The sequence below is a fragment of the Grammomys surdaster genome, unplaced genomic scaffold (genome assembly GCF_004785775.1).
Source record: "Grammomys surdaster isolate TR1022 unplaced genomic scaffold, NIH_TR_1.0 125956, whole genome shotgun sequence".
Classification (NCBI taxonomy): domain Eukaryota; kingdom Metazoa; phylum Chordata; class Mammalia; order Rodentia; family Muridae; genus Grammomys; species Grammomys surdaster.
In genome coordinates this window covers 553043-566172 of record NW_021620775.1, presented here as the reverse complement: position 1 = coordinate 566172, position 13130 = coordinate 553043, and the positions used below count along the sequence as shown (strand labels likewise).

Sequence of the window (13130 nt, the reverse complement as noted above, 5' to 3'; positions counted from 1 at the left end):
AAAATTTTAAGACATAATATCTATGGATTTTTACAAACTATTGAAAAGTATATCAGAGCTTCAGGAATACTAATATACAGAAAGAAAGACAAGTGTCAGTTATGCACCAGAAACCTGGAAACTGCCTTCCCCAGTGAGGGTAGGAAATGATCCTTTGCCACCAAGATCCCTGCACTAGCCTGAAGAGGTGGCTCAGTGGTAGAGGGCGCTTGTTGCTCCTACAGAGGACCAGGGTTCAGATCCCAGCACCCGCTTGCCCGCTCACAGCCATCTGTAACTGCAGTTCCAGGAGATCCGATGCCAACTCCTGGCCTCTGTGGGCACCAGGCACACAAGTGGCACATAAGGAAGGATCACTTATCCCAGGAGAATAAAGAACGATACAAGACATAGCAGAGAGTGTGTCAGGCACAGTGACACAAACCCGAATCCTAGCATCCTGGGAGCTGAGGCAAGAAAACTGCAGCACATCTGGGCCAGCCAGGGGTGTGTAACAAGACTCAAGTGCAACACATCTGGGCCAGCCAGGGCTGTGTAACAAGACTCAAGTGCAGCACATCTGGGCCAGCCAGGGCTGTGTAACAAGCATGAAGTTGAGCTTTGCTGCTTTTGTTCTTTTTATTGTTTAATGGACTTAAGTGAACTTTCTTCCATCAGTTTTCTGATAAGGTGATTTTTTATTTGTTTTTTGTTTGTTTGTTGTTGTTGTTTTGGTTTTGATTTTTGTTTCTATTTCTTCCTTGTCATCCTCTCACCTGTTGAAGGGACCTTGACTATTTATCAAATGTTGGCAGTTTGGATAAAGTTATTCCAAACATGTTTGTTCAGGTTTCATGTGCTTTGAGATTTTAGGTCATTTAAATAAGTACCAAGGGCTTGATTGCTGGATCACGTGGTCACAGGATGCTTACTTCTGTGTGGCATTCCTGAGGTGAATGCCAGCCAGGCTGCACCATTTTGCCTTCCCACCAGCAGCCAGTGGACCCTTCTGCTGCTGTTCATCCTCGTCAGCTTTGGGTGCTTCTCAGGCCAAGGCCTTTGGGGTTTCCAGGTGTAAATGATGCCATCTGGATAGAATTTTTCTTCCTTTTTGGTTTCAGTATTTCTCTCTTCTAGCTCCTGCCAAACCATAAAAAAAAAAAAGTTAAATAATATCAGTGAGGGGCTTATGTCTCCCTTGTTCCTGACCTCGACCTGGGGAGAGCTTTTATTTCATGCCCAAAAGCATGATGTTGGCTTTGATACTCAGATAAGCATATCTTATAATCTTATACTCCCACTCCTATGAAGTAGCTATTGATAATAAACCATTGAATTTTCTACAATCTGTATAGATTGGTAGAGTTTGTGATGTGTGTGTGTGTGTGTGTATGCGCACGCATACACACACTTTCACATGGGTATATGCCCTTGTGTGCACAGGTTCTTGTGCACAAGTATGTGCATGCTTGTGAAAGCCAGAGGTGGTTGACATCAAATATCTTCCTCAATATATATATTTACAGATATATATATATATATATATATATTGTAATTTGAGACAGGGTTTCTCTGTTTCTGGAACTCACTCTGTAGACCAGGCTGGTCTCAAACTCAGAGATCCCTTACCTCTGCCTCCTAAGTGCTAGGATTAAAGGGATATGTCACCACTGCCTGGCTCATTTTATTATTTTTGAGACAGGGTCTCTCTCTGAACCTGACAGTGATTTATTCAGTTAGACCAGCTGCCATTCTGTCTGTCTTCTCTTTGCTGCCACTGCAGACACACTCTTAGTACACACCTTTAATCCCAAACAATGAAGGTAAAGTTAGTTTATAGAAGGAAGCGGTCATGTTTGAAAGTGAGGACTAATTGAGTGGCAAAGTGATGAATCAGAGAAACTTTGCCAGAATAACATGTGCCCAACTCTCACAAGAAGAGAGAGGAAAGGGAAACTACTTAAGAGAGAGTCCAGAGAGAGGACGAAGTGGTTTTACTGGGCCAGTTGTAGAGAGAGACAGGTTGCAGAGAGAGAACAAGCCAGAGAATGAGAAGGAGCCAGAAGATTAGAACAGATTGCCAGAGTTAGTGTGAGGCCAGAGTTAGTGTGAGGCCAGAGTTAGTGTGAGGCCAGGCAGAGGAACCCAGGAGAAGCTGAGAGAAGCCAGACTGAATCAGTCAGACTGAGTCAGTCAGAATTTCAGCCAGAACAGCTGAGCTGAATCAGGCAGAGATGAGAAAGAACTAGGAAAGTCTTGCTTATTGAGCAGTAAGTCTCAGAGTCTGAGAACATTCTATTCGTAGATAAGATTGTAAGGCGGCTGAAAGCTTCCCAGGACTAGGCCTAGACTAGCATACTGGGACAGTGAGCTCTGGAGACAATTTCAGGATAATGAAAAGGCACTTTTACAAGCCTTCTACCTCCTGAGTGCTGAGGTTACAGACTTACGCCATTATGCACAGCCGAACCATTTTTATATTTCTCCAAGGTAACTTTTGTTTTTGTTTATTTTATTGAGATACTATTTTTGATATCTCACTATGTGGCTCTGGCTGTCCTGGAACTCTGTAAACCTGGCTGGCCTCCAACTCACAGAGATCCACCTGCCTCTGCCTCCCAAGTGCTGGGATCAAAGGTGCGTATCACCATGCCTGGCTAAGGTTACATTTATTTTATTTTATTTTTTTTGTTTTTTCGAGACAGGGTTTCTCTGTGTAGCCTTGGCTGTCCTGGAACTCACTCTGTAGACCAGGCTGGCCTCGAACTCAGAAATCCGCCTGCCTCTGCCTCCCAAGTGCTGGGACTAAAGGCGTGCGCGACCACCGCAGGTTACTTTTTAAAAAGATGTCTTTGAGAGCCCGGCAGGGTGCTAGCTGCCCATGATTCTTATTGTGCCTATAAGCACTTAGGAAGTGAGGCCTGCTGCCTCCCTATGCAGGAATACCTCATCTCCTAAAGCAAACAAAACAACTGCCTGCTGGGCTTTTCCTTTTCTTAGCTCCGAAAAGAGCAGCTACAGAATACCAAAAGAGTCATCCAGCAAACCTCAGGGAACGTTGTGGAAGAGAGGCAGGGAAGATGGCAAGAGCATGACGGTCAGAGAGCTCGCTCTGAGGTTGTGTCTCTAGCCCCCATTAAGTCCCACCAACATGGCCGCCCGAATCCGAGCTGAACAAGGACCACATCTACTGACATGCCAGAGTGGATGGGAAAAGACCACGAGGCCGCAACCCTATGCAAAGAACTACAGGCAAGTGAGAAATCTGAGTGGGGACTGAACCAGGCTCGTGGGCCAGTGACACCCAGAAATTAAGAAGTTTTTAAACCCCGGGAGCTTGCGGACGGCTGCTCCGCGGCTGTCAACATGCCACAAAATGAATATATTGAATTGCACCGCAAACGATATGGCTATTGTTTGGACTACCATGAGAAAAAGAGAAAGAAAGAAGATCGGGAGGCCCATGAACGTTCAAAGAAGGCAAAAAAAATGATTGGCCTGAAGGCTAAGCTCTACCATAAACAGCGCCATGCCGAGAAAATACAAATGAAAAAGACTGTTAAGATGCATGAAAAGAGAAACACCAAGCAGAAGGACGATGAGAAGACTCCACAAGGAGCAGTGCCTGCCTGTCTGCTGGACAGAGAGGGGCAGTCCAGAGCAAAAGTACTTTCCAACATGATTAAGCAGAAACGAAAAGAAAAGGTGGGAAAATGGGAGGTTCCTCTACCCAAAGTTCATGCCCAAGGAGAAACAGAAGTATTGAAAGTTATTCGAACAGGAAAAAGAAAAAAGAAGGCATGGAAGAGAATGGTTACTAAAGTCTGCTTTGTTGGTGATGGTTTTACAAGAAAACCAGCTAAATATGAAAGTTTCATTAGGCCAATGGGTCTACGTTTCAAAAAAGCCCTTGTCACACACCCTGAGCTGAAGGCTACTTTTTGCCTGCCTATACTTGGTGTGAAAAAGAATCCATCGTCCCCATTATATACAACCCTGGGTGTGATCACCAAAGGTGCAGTTATTGAAGTGAATGTGAGCGAGCTGGGCCTTGTGACACAGGAGGGAAGGTTATTTGGGGAAAGTATGCCCAAGTTACCAACAATCCTGGAAACGATGGGTGCATAAATGCAGTCTTGCTGGTTTGACAGTGACGTCATACAAGTCATTCCACTCACTAGGAAGACTACATGCTGTCAGGAAAACACCATCCCTGTGACCTTTCTGAACTACCACGCAGCCTTACCCCGTGTGCAGTCATCAAGAAGTATTCATTAAGGTGTAAAGGAAAATAAAACACTGCCCTATTTTAAAAAAAAAAAGAAAAAGAAAAAAGAAAAGAAAGAAATCTGAGTGGGAGAAATAGTCTTCCCCAAGAAATGGCAACTGGTTATCCAGTGCCAATGGTCAGCCCTGAGGACATTCATGTGAGTAACATTATATGCATTGAGCAGTTGTATCTATCTATATATTTAGCAATATGTGTCTACATGTATACATACATATATGTATATAACAGTAATGAATGAAAAAAAGAGCCCATTAACTTGAAAGAGAGAGAAGAGAGGGGTATAATGGGAGGGCTTGGAGGGAGAAAGAAAGGGAGAAATGATGTAATTATATTATAATCTCAAAAATAAAAGAAATTTTTAGAAATTTTTAAATAGGAAGGGGGCCACGTGAACTGAAACGTAGTGGGCCCTAGAAGGGTAAAGTAGTCCTTCTGGCAGCCAGCGAGTGAACCGAGACCTCACCACAAACGAACAGGGAGCAGCTACAGCTGTCTTATCTGAGCCTTCATATCTGAGGAGAGCCTTTGAAAACAACCTTGATGTGGAAGAACTGTGTGCATTTGCGGCCACGCTGCAGGAAAGGGACAGGCGGTGCTCCTAACGGCAGCTGTCTCATCACAAATACACGTTTAACCTTCAGATCGAGCCAGGGGCTCTTTATTGAGGACCTGGCTAAAGCTGTGGGCCCAGCCTTCTGGTGAGTCACCCCACTCTTAGGGTTACCAGGCAATCCTGTTAATGATTTGAGATTTTCCTGCATGTCTCAACTTCTTTCACAATGCTGGGGCGCGAGGAAGCAAGGGACTGAAAGTCAGGGTCTCCTGGGCATGGCTTGTCCTTGGAGTCTGATAAGGAACATCCTGGAATCAGGGAAATCTGCCCCACTGAGAAATGGGAGACCTCACCTTGTGGATCAAACCAGATCCAACCTCAGCGATGGCTAGCTCTCCCCCTAAGTTCGATAGGTGCAGTCCTTTTAGCTCTCTCCTCCCAGCGAGGGTCCCCATGCCTCTGGCAGCAAGATCTGCAGGCTACAGGCTGGGTAGGATTCCAGGCCGGAGCCCGCCATGCCAAAAACAGCCTTGGGTCTCTAGGTCACCCTGAAGCCAGGGCTGCACAAGAATCCTACCGGCTGGTAAATCCACAGAAAGGAGACAGGGTTTAACTGACATAAAGCCAGGGAAAAGTGCCCAGGGCAGGAGACTAGACACGCATTAGGAAAACAGTATGAAATGGCCTATAAAAATCAGCATTATGAGATTCAGCCAGACCCCAAATCTGCCTGAGAAGGAAACGCTCACAGAAGCGGATCCATGCTGCCACCTTGTGGTCATAACGAGAGACCAACCCGCTTCATTGATGGTGACTAGGGAGCCTATGGAGCTGATTGAAAGGGGCGTGGACTATGGGAACAGTCACAGCACTTATGTGGTGCAAACTTCTTTCCTGAGACAAAGGAAAGCACTACTTTTAATCCGATTTTAATGATGAGAAAACCAGCCCGGCCAGGCAGAGCCAGGCTTGAGCTGAAGGCTCGCCCACTATGAGACGGGGCTTCCAAGCCAAACACCAAATGTGAGACCCCATAAAGAGCACACTCACCTAAATGTCTCCGGACTTCATCTTGTCAAGATATGAATTGTATCATCAAGGCGGGCGTTGTAAGTTGCTTTAGAAGGGGCTGAGGAGTTGGCCCAGTAGTTAAGAGCACTGGCTGCTCTTCTGAGAGGACCCGGGTTCAATTCCCAGCAGCTGTGTGACAGTTCACAACTGTCTGTAACTCCAGTTCCAGTGGCTCCCACCCCCTCTCCAGATCCCATGCATAACTAGTGCACAGACGTACATGCAGGCAAGATACCCACATATATTAAATAAATAAGTATTTTAATAACTTTTAGAGTCTGTGAGATTGTTTAGTAGGTAAAGGTGCTTCTGACCAAACCTGACCATGCAGTCCCCAAAGCCACATGATAGAAGGAGAGAATACAGACATTCTAAATACATATATGCATACATATATGATACATACATACATATATGGTTTTTACATTTTAAAAATATGGTCTGGCAAGATGGCTTAATGGTTAAGAGTACTTAATGCGGGGCTGGTGAGATGGCTTAGCGGTTAAGAACACTGACTACTCTTCTAGAGGTCATGAGTTCAAATCCCAGCAACCACATGGTGGCTCACAACCATCTACAATGAGATCTGATACCCTCATATGTGTGTCTGAAGACAGCTACAGTGTACTTACATATAATAAATAAATAAATCTTTAAAAAAAAGAATACTTAATGCTCCTGCAGAGGACCAGGGCTCAGATACCAGCACTCACATTGGTTTACAACCATCTGTACCTTCAGTTCCAGGGGGTCTGTACCTTCTTCTGACTTATGCATGCACTGGGCATGCACATGGTACTCTTACATACATGCAAGAAAAATAAATAAATCTTTAATTCAAAGACTAATCAATGCTTCATGTAATTCAAATTAAATGTTCTTAATTGAAATATTTTGTTGATGATTAAAAAACAGAAAACAGGGGGCTGGAGAGATGGCTCAGTGGTTAAGAGCAGTGACTGCACTTCCAGAGGTCCTGAGTTCAAATCCCAGCAACCACATGGTGGCTCACAACCATCTGTAATGAGATCTGATGCCCTCTTCTGGTGTGTCTGAAGACAGCTACAGTGTATTCATATATAATAAATAAATAAATCTTTTAATACTAAAATAATAAAAAAACAGAAAACAGGCCTGGTAGTGGTGGCGCACGCCTTTAATCCCAGCACTTGGGAGGCAGAGACAGGCAGATTTCTGAATTGGAGGCCAGCCTGGTCTACAGAGTGAGTTCCAGGACAGCCACAGCTATACAGAAAAACCCTGTCTCGGAAAACAAAAAACAAAAAAACAAAAAAAAATGAAAAAGAAGAAGATGAAGAGAAGGAGGAGGAGGAGGAGGAGGAGGAGGAGGAGGAGGAGGAGGCTTGTTGCAGAGGGGTTTATGAAACACAGGCTTGTCCTGGTCTAAAGCGCAAGCATCTACAATTCTAGAAACAAAGGTCAAAATAGCATGAGAAGGACTGTTGCTTTGTCCCAGCTGTCTTGTGAAAGACAAAATAAAATATTCTAGATTTTAAAAAAGAAAAAAAGAAAACATTCTTTGAATCCACTGTCAGGGACAGACATTTGGTGTTATTTTCTGTGCCTGGCGGCTGCCCTTCAACCTGTAAAACAGAGGTGAAAGGAAGAAGCTGTAGTTGGCCTGGCAGAGGCCTGGCGAAGCTGTACTCCAGGCAGGGGAACTCCCCAAAGTGCAGTCAGATCCTGTAGGTGGAGTCCTTAGCAGGCTGTCAGGGAACTAAGGACCCAAGAAGGCCAGGGATATGTCACGTTGTTATATCTCTCCAGGACACTGAGCTGTGTTACTTCTCTAGGTGACAATGTCGTATGGCAGATGGGAAAACCAAAGAACTCAGAAAAGACAGCTCACTTAGGGTCACAGGCAGAGCTGGTGGAGGGTAGGACATGACCCCCTGCCCTACCCATCTGACTCCTCCCAACTCCTCCAAGCCCCCTAAGAGGAGCTGGAGCTGCTGCCATTATTTTAGCCATATGAGACAGGAGGACTACGACGTACCTGAGCATGGGTGTCAGGTGTTCCTGGGCCTGGCATGACTCCAGGTCTTTGCTCCCTCATGTGCAACTGCAGGGGAGGAAGAAGGCATAGGAGATGCCGCCAAATGGGCTCTGCCAATCTTCAGCCTCAGGACCACATGGTCTTAGAGCTCAGTCTTGAAGACACTGAGAAGGAAAGGGCAAAAGCAGGGGAGAGAAACTCCCCACAAGGAGAAGGGGGCCGGACCCTTGACAGAAGATGACCATGAAGCTGCCTGACCTAGAGAACCCCTCCGAAGCTGGCTGCTCACAATCTTCCCGTGGAGAAAGGCTCCATCCCAGATCTTCAAACGACCACATTTGTATATATCTAATGCTGCCCTTTCTCATTTTAAGCTTCATGTATCTATCTAGAACTTTTAAATTGTGCATTTGTTTTACCACAATAGAAAACTTACCAGCTTGGCATAGTGACACACACCAGTAATCTCCACGCTCAGAAAGAAGAGGAAGGAGGCTCAGAAACTAGAGATCACTGCAGAGTAAAACCATGTCCTGAACTGAAAAGCATGGCTGGGCAGTGCTGGCCCACACGTTTGATCCTAGCCCTCAGAAGGCTGAGGCAGGCAGATCTAGGAATTTGAGGCCAGCCTGGTCTACATAATGAGTTCCAGGACAGCAGGGCTGCACAGAGAAACCTTGTCTCAAAAGACAAAAGCAAAGAAAAGAAAGAAATTATGTACATGGAGCATGATGGAGGAAGATATCTGACACCAGCCTCTGGCTTCTACATGCACACATGCACATACATGTGCATACAAGGACATACACCCATGTGAATGCACTCTCCTCTCTCTCTCTCTCTCTCTCTCTCTCTCTCTCTCTCTCTCTCTCTCTGTCTCTCTCTCTCTCACACACACACACACACACATACCACAGACTCTACTATCTATATAGACTGTAGAAAATTCAACAGTTTATTATCAAAAAGCACATCATAGGAATACATGTATATTCCTCATTATAAGATATATTTACCTTAATATCAAAGCCAACTTCATCCTTTATGGGCACAAAACAAAAGTTTTCCCCAGGTCGAGGTCAGGAACAAGGGAGACATAAGCCCCTCACTGATATTATTTAACTTTTTTTTTTTCTGGTTTGGTAGGAGCTAGAAGAGAGAGATACTGAACCCAAAAAGGAAGAAAAATTCTATCCAGATGGCATCATTTATACCTGGAAACCCCAAAGGCCTTGGCCTGAGAAGCACCCAAAGCTGACGAGGATGGACAGCAGCAGAAGGGTCCACTGGCTGCTGGTGGGAAGGCAAAATGGTGCAGCCTGGCTGGCATTCACCTCAGGAATGCCACACAGAAGTAAGCATCCTGTGACCACGTGATCCAGCAATCAAGCCCTTGGTACTTATTTAAATGACCTAAAATCTCAAAGCACATGAAACCTGAACAAACATGTTTGGAATAACTTTATCCAAATTACCAAAACTTGGTAAGTAATCAAGGCACCTTCAACAGGTGAGGGGATGACCCGGACTCTCCAGGCAGTGGAATATCATCATCCAGCGCTAAGAAGAAAGAAATACTCAAGCCAAGGTGACCAGAACTTTTGTGTACATATTATCAAGTGAAAGGTGAGTGAGTGTGAGCTTGTATACAGTCACTTCCGACTCTATGACCTCCTGGAAAACATAAAACTATGGAGAGGGCAACAAGAAGAACAATCGGTGGGGCTGGCCAGGGTGAAGCTGAGGAGCATGAAAGATTTTAGTGATGAACCCTATGTGGAATCAGTTCGTCCAAAGCCATGCAATAGATGACTCCAAGAGTGAGGCCCAAGGAAAACCAGGGTAAGGCGGTATAGGGCTCAGGAAAACAGGGAGTATGGGAAAAAAAATCACTGAATAGAAGTAAGGTTTCTCTTTCTCTTTGTGTCTGTCTCCTTTCTTCCTCTCTCCCTTATTCCTCTCTCTTTTCTTCCTTCCCTTTTCTCTCCTTTTTCCAATATATTTTCCTTTTTATGTTTCGAGAATTGCATGGAATGTATTTTGATCATTGTGGTGGTTTGAATAAAAATGGCCACCATCGGCCCATAGGCAGTGGCACTATGAGGAGGTATGGCCTTGTTAGAGGAAGTGTGTCACTGGGGATGGGCTTTGAGGTTTCATTTCAGAAGCTCAAGCCAGGCCCAGTGTATCTCTCTCTCTCTCTTCCTGCTGCCTACACATCTGGATGTAGACCTCTTGACTTCTCCAGCACCATGTCTGCCTGCATGCTGCCAGTCATGTTCACCCCCGAATTCTCCCCTTGCTTCTCTCAGACCCATCCATGAGCTCCCTCTTTCAGCTCAACTTTGTGTGTCCTTCCTTCCTTCCTTCCTTCCTTCCTTCCTTCCTTCCTTCCTTCCTTCCTTCCTTTCTTCTACCCTCCTTCCCCTCTTCCCCTTCCTCCTTCTCCTCCTCTTCCTCCTCCTTCTATAACCTACAAAGTCCAGTTTGTGCTGCCTGTGTCATCAGTGTGGGACCACGCACTGGAACATGGTAGACCTGCCAGGCCACACCCTTAAAGGAAAACTAACTCTCCCTCCCCAGAAGCTATCAACAGTCAATAGCATCTCAGATATGGATGGGGGTCTTTCTTCTGTTTTTAAAGCATTTAAAATTATGTTTACAATTAATTCATATATATATATGAAATAATTATATATTAATATATGAATTTATAGATATAGATATATAGATATACTAATTCAGTAAAGATGTTTGGAATTTAATGTGTTAAATATAGACATCAGACCAGCATGGTGATTCCTACCTGTAGTGCCACCATAGGGAAGTTGAGGCCAGCAGATCTCTGGGATTTTAAGCACACAGTCAGTTCTAGGAGAGGTAGGACTACATAGTGAGACCTTGTCTCACAACAAAAAACAAAAAACACAAAGTGTCTTATTAGAACTGATTGAAGAAAAATTCAAGTCCATCACATAATAAGAATAAAACCTGCAAAGCTCAACAATTAGGAATAAACCTGGGGGCTGGCGAGATGGCTCAGTGGTTAAGAGCACTGGTTGCTCTTCCAGAGGTCCTGAGTTCAATTCCCAGCAACTACATGGTAGCTCACAACCATCTGTGATGGGATCTGATGCCCTCTTCTGGTGTGTCTGAAGACAGTAACAGTGTGCTCACATACATTAAATAAATCTTTTTTTTAAAAAAGGAATAAACTTGATGAGATGTGTGTAATATTCTTATGAATTAAACTTTTTAAACTTTAAGATGCTGAAGAGAGGGCTCAGTGGTTAAGAGTCCTCACGGTTCTTGCAGAGAGCCTGGATTTAATTCTCATCCCCCATGGCTGCTTACAACCATCTGTAACTCCAGTCCTATGGGATTTGACACCTTCTTCTGACCTCCAAAGGCCAAACGTAATGTGTTCATTATGCATAGTGCACATACAGAATGCAGGCAAAACCCTCAGACACATAACAGAAAACAAATGGATTTAAAAAAATTAATTCTGCTAAAGAAGAAATCTAAACATATAGAAAATACATTAGCTTTTCAGAATGTCCATTGACCCTGACTTGATGCATAAATTTAATAAGAGTCCAGTACAAACAGCATCAGGGTTTTTGTTGTTTGTGTGATACGAGGTCTCACTGCATGGCTGTGGTGGTTTGAATGATAAATGTCCTCCACTCTCTGACATTTGAAACTGGTCCCCAGCTGTTTAGGTCAGTGTAGGAGGTGGCCTTGCCGGAGGAAGTATGTTCCTTAGGGGAGGGTTTTGAGAGTTTAAAGACTGGTGTCAATCCTAGTTTGCTGTCTCTCAGCCTTTCTGGCTTCCCACTTTGGTTCCCAGCTTCTGTTCCAGCCACTATGTCTGCTGCTGGCTGTCTCATTTCCAGCCCCAGTGGATTCTTATCCCTCTGGAAACATAAGCCTGGCACACTCTTCCTCCTATAAGTTGCCTTGGCCATGGTGTTTTATCACAGCAACAGAAAAGTAACAGGTACAATAGCCCAGGTTGGCCTTGTGCCCTCAGGGCCCCTACCTCTGCCTCTTGAGAGACTGAGGTTGCAGGTGTGAGACTCTGGGCCTGCCTGGAAGGGATCACTTCTGTTTTGTTTTGTGTTTTGTTTTGTTTTCTCTGTGTAGTCCTGGTTGTTCTGGAACTCACTCTGTAGTCCAGGCTAGCCACAAACTCAGAGATCCCCCCCTGCCTCTGCCTCCCATGTGCTGGAAATAAAGATGTGTGCCTCCACTGCCTGCTGGTTTGGAGTGGGGAATTTTATTATGTTACACAGCAAATTCCTACACAACTCCTGGGTAGAGCAATGGAATAGTGTGTATAAAGTTACTGTGTACATTCATCTATTTTTGAGACGAGGTCTTGCTATAGCACTCAGGCTAAGCTTGAACTTTGATCCTCCTGCCTCAGAGTCCTCCTGAGTGCTGGGATTACAGGCATGAACTACTATGCCAAGCTTCCTCTTACTATGGCCAAGGGCCATGCAGGAGGAATGACAAATGGCTTTGGAACACATGGAATTCAGCCCCCTGGTTAGCACAGCCATGATAGGTGCGGCTCAGTGTGGCACAATCCGGAGGACCACATGCCCCGAGAACTTCTTGCTGTTATGGAGTTCTGTTCTGCTTGCTGCCCTCACATCCCTCTGAATCTAAGAGTTATAGGAAAACTCTAAGGGGCTTCCAGCCCCTCACTGGGCAGTATCTCTGGCACTCTCAACAAGAGTGCTTTGTCTTTCTCAGTCAGTGCTGCTGGAGCAGATTGATGACTCAATCACCACCCTAGAGAAGAACTTAGAGATGTAGATTATCACCAATGACCACCACCCTTAGAAAACATTTGGAAAAATAAAATTGTTAGTAGGCTAGGTTAAGGTGTTTTTGTTACTGACTCTGATATAGAAAATCTTAGGGAACAATTTGAAATTCGGAAAGGCACGCTCTTAACAGTTAAGCTGGGGACCTTTATGGTCAGGGAACAAGAGCAAAGGTAGTACTGGCTGACGTGACTCGCTGAGGCTGGACTGGTGACGACTGATTTCTTAACTCACTCTGAAGACCAGGCTGGCCTCGAACTCAGAAATCCACCTGCCTCTGCCTCCCAAGTGCTGGGATTAAAGGCATGCGCCACCACCGCCCGGCTCTTGATAGGATTTATTAAGAATTGTGGGACTGGAGAGATAGCTCAATGGTTAAGA

General features: G+C 44.9%; 1 pseudogene; it reads left to right on the top strand.

Annotated features, from left to right (window-relative positions):
- Window positions 1–3345: 3345 nt before the first annotated feature.
- On the top strand, window positions 3346–4107 carry LOC114609440 (annotated as a pseudogene).
- The last annotated feature ends 9023 nt before the right edge of the window (window positions 4108–13130 follow it).